A 7,328-nucleotide genomic window follows, 5' to 3' on the forward strand; every position below is an offset into this window, starting at 1 on the left:
AGGCCTCATTTAACACAGTAAATTCATCAGGCTTAAGCCATGTTTCAGTCAGGCCAATCACATCAAGATTATGATCAGTGATTAGTTCATTGACTATAATTGCCTTTGAAGTAAGGGATCTAACATTAAGTAGCCCTATTTTGAGATGTGAGGTATCATGATCTCTTTCAGTAATGACAGGAATGGAGGTGGTCTTTATCCTAGTGAGATTGCTAAGGCGAACACCGCCATGTTTAGTTTTGCCCAACCTAGGTCGAGGCACAGACACGGTCTCAATGGTGATAGCTGAGCTGACTACACTGACTATGCTAGTGGCAGACTCCACTATGCTGGCAGGCTGGCTAATAGCCTGCTGCCTGGCCTGCACCCTATTTCATTGTGGAGCTAGAGGAGTTAGAGCCCTGTCTATGTTGGCAGATAAGATGAGAGCACCCCTCCAGCTAGGATGGAGTCCGTCACTCCTCAGCAGGTCAGGCTTGGTCCTGTTTGTGGGTGAGTCCCAGAAAGAGGGCCAATTATCTACAAATTCTATCTTTTGGGAGGGGCAGAAAACAGTTTTCAACCAGCGATTGAGTTGTGAGACTCTGCTGTAGAGCTCATCACTCCCCTAACTGGGAGGGGGCCAGAGACAATTACTCGATGCCGACACATCTTTCTAGCTGATATGCACGCAGAAGCTATGTTGCGCTTGGTGATCTCTGACTGTTTCATCCTAACATCGTTGGTGCCGGCGTGGATAACAATATCTCTATACTCTCTACACTCGCCAGTTTTAGCTTTAGCCAGCACCATCTTCAGATTAGCCTTAACGTCGGTAGCCCTGCCCCCGGGTAAACAGTGTATGATCGCTGGATGATTCGCTTTAAGTCTAATACTGCGGGTAATGGAGTCGCCAATGACTAGAGTTTTCAATTTGTCAGAGCTAATGGTGGGAAGCTTCGGCGTCTCAGACCCCGTAACGGGAGGAGTAGAGACCAGAGAAGACTCGGCCTCTGACACCGACCCGCTGCTTAATGGGGAAAACCGGTTGAAAGTTTCTGTCTGCTGAATGAGCGACACCGGTTGAGCTTTCCTACAGCATTTCCTTCCAGAAACCGTGAGAAAGTTGTCCGGCTGCGGGGACTGTGCCAGGGGATTTATACTACTATCTGTACTTACTGGTGGCACAGACGCTGTTTCATCCTTTCCTACACTGAATTTACCCTTGCCTAACGATTGCGTCTGAAGCTGGGCTTGCAGTACAGCTATCCTCGCCGTAAGGCGAGCACAGCGGCTGCAATTAGAAGGCATCATGTTAATGTTACTACTTAGCTTCGGCTGTTGGAGGTCCTGACGAATCGTGTCCAGATAAAGCGTCCGGAGTGAAAAAGTTGAGGAAAAAATAAATAAATATATGAACGGTAATTAAAAAGTGAAACCCGTAAAGTTGTCAGGTAGCAAAATAGGTTGGCAACAAAACGCACAGCAATTCGAAAACAAGCCTGCAAGTTGTGACCGGAAATGACGTATAACATTTACGTATAACGTAAATGTGATTTTTCATTTTTTTCAAAAAAACTATTTTTGCTTTGTCATTATGGGGTATTGTGTGTAGAAAAGAAGGACAAAAACAATTTCATCAATTTTAGAATAAGGCTGTAATGTAACAAAACGTGGAAAAAGTCAAGTGGTCTGAATACTTTCCGAAGGCGCCGTAAGTCCTTCACCTGTTTTGCAAGTTACTTTCACATGTCCTGCATCCAAGAGGACATTGGGGAGAAAGGCAGTGTTTTTCCTTTAGCGTTGTACACCATTGTGACTAAGAGGGAGAGGTTTACATCTCGCTTGTTGTTGTCGTAATTACCTCTTACTCAGCTAGGCAAGGCAAAGGGTTAGACTGTGGGCCTAAATTTCCCAAGGAAAAAAGAAAACACACCTTATAACCACACCCACACATAAAAAATCTGTTCATAATGCCTTATGTGAAATGTCTTGCATCAGGTATCACCACACATTCCAGAGCAACTGCACAATGGGAAATGTTTGAACTTTTCTTGGAGCCAACTATTTGCCTAACCATATCAATGTGAGTGAATATCACAGCCTGTCTGTCGTGCATAATCTCATATCACTTCTATTACCAGGCTCTGACACCAGGTCCATACAGTACATTATAGTTTCATAAGAGTGAAGGTGTGGTGTGTGTGTGTGTGTGTGTGTGTGTGTGTGTGTGTGTGTGTGTGTGTGTGTGTGTGTGTGTGTGTGTGTGTGTGTGTGTGTGTGTGTGTGTGTGTGTGTGTGTGTGTGTGTGTGTGTGTGTGTGTAAACGCCATTACTTATTAGTGGATGTTTGCAATAATGCACTCTACACAAAGCCCTGGTATTTTCCGGTCACAACTTGCAGGCTTGTTTTCGAATTGCTGTGCGTTTTGTTGCCAACCTATTTTGCTACCTGACAACTTTACGGGTTTCACTTTTTAATTACCGTTCATATATTTATTTATTTTTTCCTCAACTTTTTCACTCCGGACGCTTTATCTGGACACGATTCGTCAGGACCTCCAACAGCCGAAGCTAAGTAGTAACATTAACATGATGCCTTCTAATTGCAGCCGCTGTGCTCGCCTTACGGCGAGGATAGCTGTACTGCAAGCCCAGCTTCAGACGCAATCGTTAGGCAAGGGTAATTTCAGTGTAGGAAAGGATGAAACAGCGTCTGTGCCACCAGTAAGTACAGATAGTAGTATAAATCCCCTGGCACAGTCCCCGCAGCCGGACAACTTTCTCACGGTTTCTGGAAGGAAATGCTGTAGGAACGCTCAACCGGTGTCACTCATTCAGCAGACAGAAACTTTCAACCGGTTTTCCCCATTAAGCAGCGGGTCGGAGTCAGAGACCGAGTCTTCTCTGGTCTCTACTCCTCCCGTTACGGGGTCTGAGATGCCGAAGCTTCCCACCATTAGCTCTGACAAATTGAAAACTCTAGTCATTGGCGACTCCATTACCCGCAGTATTAGACTTAAAGCGAATCATCCAGCGATCATACACTGTTTACCCGGGGGCAGGGCTACCGACGTTAAGGCTAATCTGAAGATGGTGCTGGCTAAAGCTAAAACTGGCGAGTGTAGAGAGTATAGAGATATTGTTATCCACGTCGGCACCAACGATGTTAGGATGAAACAGTCAGAGATCACCAAGCGCAACATAGCTTCTGCGTGCATATCAGCTAGAAAGATGTGTCGGCATCGAGTAATTGTCTCTGGCCCCCTCCCAGTTAGGGGGAGTGATGAGCTCTACAGCAGAGTCTCACAACTCAATCGCTGGTTGAAAACTGTTTTCTGCCCCTCCCAAAAGATAGAATTTGTAGATAATTGGCCCTCTTTCTGGGACTCACCCACAAACAGGACCAAGCCTGACCTGCTGAGGAGTGACGGACTCCATCCTAGCTGGAGGGGTGCTCTCATCTTATCTGCCAACATAGACAGGGCTCTAACTCCTCTAGCTCCACAATGAAATAGGGTGCAGGCCAGGCAGCAGGCTATTAGCCAGCCTGCCAGCATAGTGGAGTCTGCCACTGCCACTAGCATAGTCAGTGTAGTCAGCTCAGCTATCACCATTGAGACCATGTCTGTGCCTCGACCTAGGTTGGGCAAAACTAAACATGGCGGTGTTCGCCTTAGCAATCTCACTAGGATAAAGACCACCTCCATTCCTGTCATTACTGAAAGAGATCATGGTACCTCACATCTCAAAATAGGGCTACTTAATGTTAGATCCCTTACTTCAAAGGCAATTATAGTCAATGAACTAATCACTGATCATAATCTTGATGTGATTGGCCTGACTGAAACATGGCTTAAGCCTGATGAATTTACTGTGTTAAATGAGGCCTCACCTCCTGGCTACACTAGTGACCATATCCCCCGTGCATCCCGCAAAGGCGGAGGTGTTGCTAACATTTACGATAGCAAATTTCAATTTACAAAAAAAAAATGACGTTTTCGTCTTTTGAGCTTCTAGTCATGAAATCTATGCAGCCTACTCAATCACTTTTATAGCTACTGTTTACAGGCCTCCTGGGCCATATACAGCGTTTCTCACTGAGTTCCCTGAATTCCTATCAGACCTTGTAGTCATTGCAGATAATATTCTAATCTTTGGTGACTTTAATATTCACATGGAAAAGTCCACAGACCCACTCCAAAAGGCTTTTGGAGCCATCATCGACTCAGTGGGTTTTGTCCAACATGTCTCTGGACCCACTCACTGTCACAGTCATACGCTGACCTAGTTTTGTCCCATGGAATAAATGTTGTGGATCTTAATGTTTTCCTCATAATCCTGGACTATCGGACCACCATTTTATTACGTTTGCAATTGCAACAAATAATCTGCTCAGACCCCAACCAAGGAACATCAAAAGTCGTGCTATAAATTCACAGACAACACAAAGATTCCTTGATGCCCTTCCAGACTCCTCTGCCTACCCAAGGACGCCAGAGGACAAAAATCCGTTAACCACCTAACTGAGGATCTCAATTTAACCTTGCGCAATACCCTAGATGCAGTTGCACCCCTAAAAACTAAAAAAATGTCTCATAAGAAACTAGCTCCCTGGTACACAGAAAATACCCGAGCTCTGAAGCAAGCTTCCAGAAAATTGGAACGGAAATGGCGCCACACCAAACTGGAAGTCTTCCGACTAGCTTGGAAGGACGGTACCGTGCAGTACCGAAGAGCCCTTACTGCTGCTCGATCGTCCTATTTTTCTAACTTAATTGAGGAAAATAAGAACAATCCGAAATTCCTTTTTGATACTGTGGCAAAGCTAACTAAAAGCAGCATTCCCCAAGAGAGGATGACTTTCACTTTAGCAGTGATAAATTCATGAACTTCTTTGAGGAAAAGATTATGATTATTAGAAAGCAAATTACGGACTCCTCTTTAAACCTGCGTATTCCTCCAAACCTCAGTTGTCCTGAGTCTGCACAACTCTGCCAGGACCTAGGATCAAGAGAGACGCTCAAGTGTTTTAGTACTATATCTCTTGACACAATGATGAAAATAATCATGGCCTCTAAACCTTCAAGCTGTATACTGGACCCTATTCCAACTAAACTACTGAAAGAGCTGCTTCCTGTGCTTGGCCCTCCTATGTTGAACATAATAAACGGCTCTCTATCCACTGGATGTGTACCAAACTCACTAAAAGTGGCAGTAATAAAGCCTCTCTTGAAAAAGCCAAACCTTGACCCAGAAAGTATAAAAACTATCGGCCTATATCGAATCTTCCATTCCTCTCAAAGATTTTAGAGAAGGCTGTTGCGCAGCAACTCACTGCCTTCCTGAAGACAAACAATGTATACGAAATGCTTCAGTCTGGTTTTAGACCCCATCATAGCACTGAGACGGCACTTGTGAAGGTGGTAAATGACATTTTAATGGCATCGGACCGAGGCTCTGCATCTGTCCTCGTGCTCCTAGACCTTAGTGCTGCTTTTGATACCATCGATCACCACATTCTTTTGGAGAGATTGGAAACCCAAATTGGTCTACACGGAAAAGTTCTGGCCTGGTTTAGATCTTATCTGTCGGAAAGATATCAGTTTGTCTCTGTGAATGGTTTGTCCTCTGACAAATCAACTGTACATTTCGGTGTTCCTCAAGGTTCTGTTTTAGGACCACTATTGTTTTCACTATATATTTTACCTCTTGGGGATGTTATTCGAAAACATAATGTAAACTTTCACTGCTATGCGGATGACACACAGCTGTACATTTCAATGAAACATGGTGAAGCCCCAAAATTGCCCTCGCTAGAAGCATGTGTTTCAGACATAAGGAAGTGGATGGCTGCAAACTTTCTACTATTAAACTCGGACAAAACAGAGATGCTTGTTCTAGGTCCCAAGAAACAAAGAGATCTTCTGTTGAATCTGACAATTAATCTTAATGGTTGTACAGTCGTCTCAAATAAAACTGTGAAGGACCTCGGCGTTACTCTGGACCCTGATCTCTCTTTTGAAGAACATATCAAGACCATTTCGAGGACAGCTTTTTTCCATCTACGTAACATTGCAAAAATCAGAAACTTTCTGTCCAAAAATGATGCAGAAAAATTAATCCATGCTTTTGTCACTTCTAGGTTAGACTACTGCAATGCTCTATTTTCCGGCTACCCGGATAAAGCACTAAATAAACTTCAGTTAGTGCTAAATACGGCTGCTAGAATCCTGACTAGAACCAAAAAATTTGATCATATTACTCCAGTGCTAGCCTCTCTACACTGGCTTCCTGTCAAAGCAAGGGCTGATTTCAAGGTTTTACTGCTAACCTACAAAGCATTACATGGGCTTGCTCCTACCTACCTCTCTGATTTGGTCCTGCCGTACATACCTACACGTACGCTACGGTCACAAGACGCAGGCCTCCTAATTGTCCCTAGAATTTCTAAGCAAACAGCTGGAGGCAGGGCTTTCTCCTATAGAGCTCCATTTTTATGGAACGGTCTGCCTACCCATGTCAGAGACGCAAACTCGGTCTCAACCTTTAAGTCTTTACTGAAGACTCATCTCTTCAGTGGGTCATATGATTGAGTGTAGTCTGGCCCAGGAGTGGGAAGGTGAACGGAAAGGCTCTGGAGCAACGAACCGCCCTTGCTGTCTCTGCCTGGCCGGTTCCCCTCTTTCCACTGGGATTCTCTGCCTCTAACCCTGTTACGGGGCTGAGTCACTGGCTTGCTGGGGCTCTCTCGTGCCGTCCCTGGGGGTGCGTCACCTGGGTGGGTTGATTCACTGTTGTGGTCGGCCTGTCTGTTGCCCCCCTTGGGTTGTACCGTGGCGGAGATCTTTGTGGGCTATACTCGGCCTTGTCTCAGGATGGTAAGTTGGTGGTTGAAGATATCCCTCTAGTGGTGTGGGGGATGTGCTTTGGCAAAGTGGGTGGGGTTATATCCTTCCTGTTTGGCCCTGTCCGGGGGTGTCCTCGGATGGGGCCACAGTGTCTCCTGACCCCTCCTGTCTCAGCCTCCAGTATTTATGCTGCAGTAGTTTATGTGTCGGGGGGCTAGGGTCAGTTTGTTATATCTGGAGTACTTCTCCTGTCCTATTCGGTGTCCTGTGTGAATCTAAGTGTGCGTTCTCTAATTCTCTCCTTCTCTCTTTCTTTCTCTCTCTCGGAGGACCTGAGCCCTAGGACCATGTCCCAGGACTACCTGACATGAGGACTCCTTGCTGTCCCCAGTCCACCTGGCCATGCTCCTGCTCCAGTTTCAACTGACCTGAGCCCTAGGACCGTGCCCCAGGACTACCTGACATGAAGGCTCCTTGCTGTCCCCAGTCCACCTGACT

Source organism: Oncorhynchus keta, chromosome 36 (assembly GCF_023373465.1).
Source record: "Oncorhynchus keta strain PuntledgeMale-10-30-2019 chromosome 36, Oket_V2, whole genome shotgun sequence".
NCBI lineage: Eukaryota > Metazoa > Chordata > Actinopteri > Salmoniformes > Salmonidae > Oncorhynchus > Oncorhynchus keta.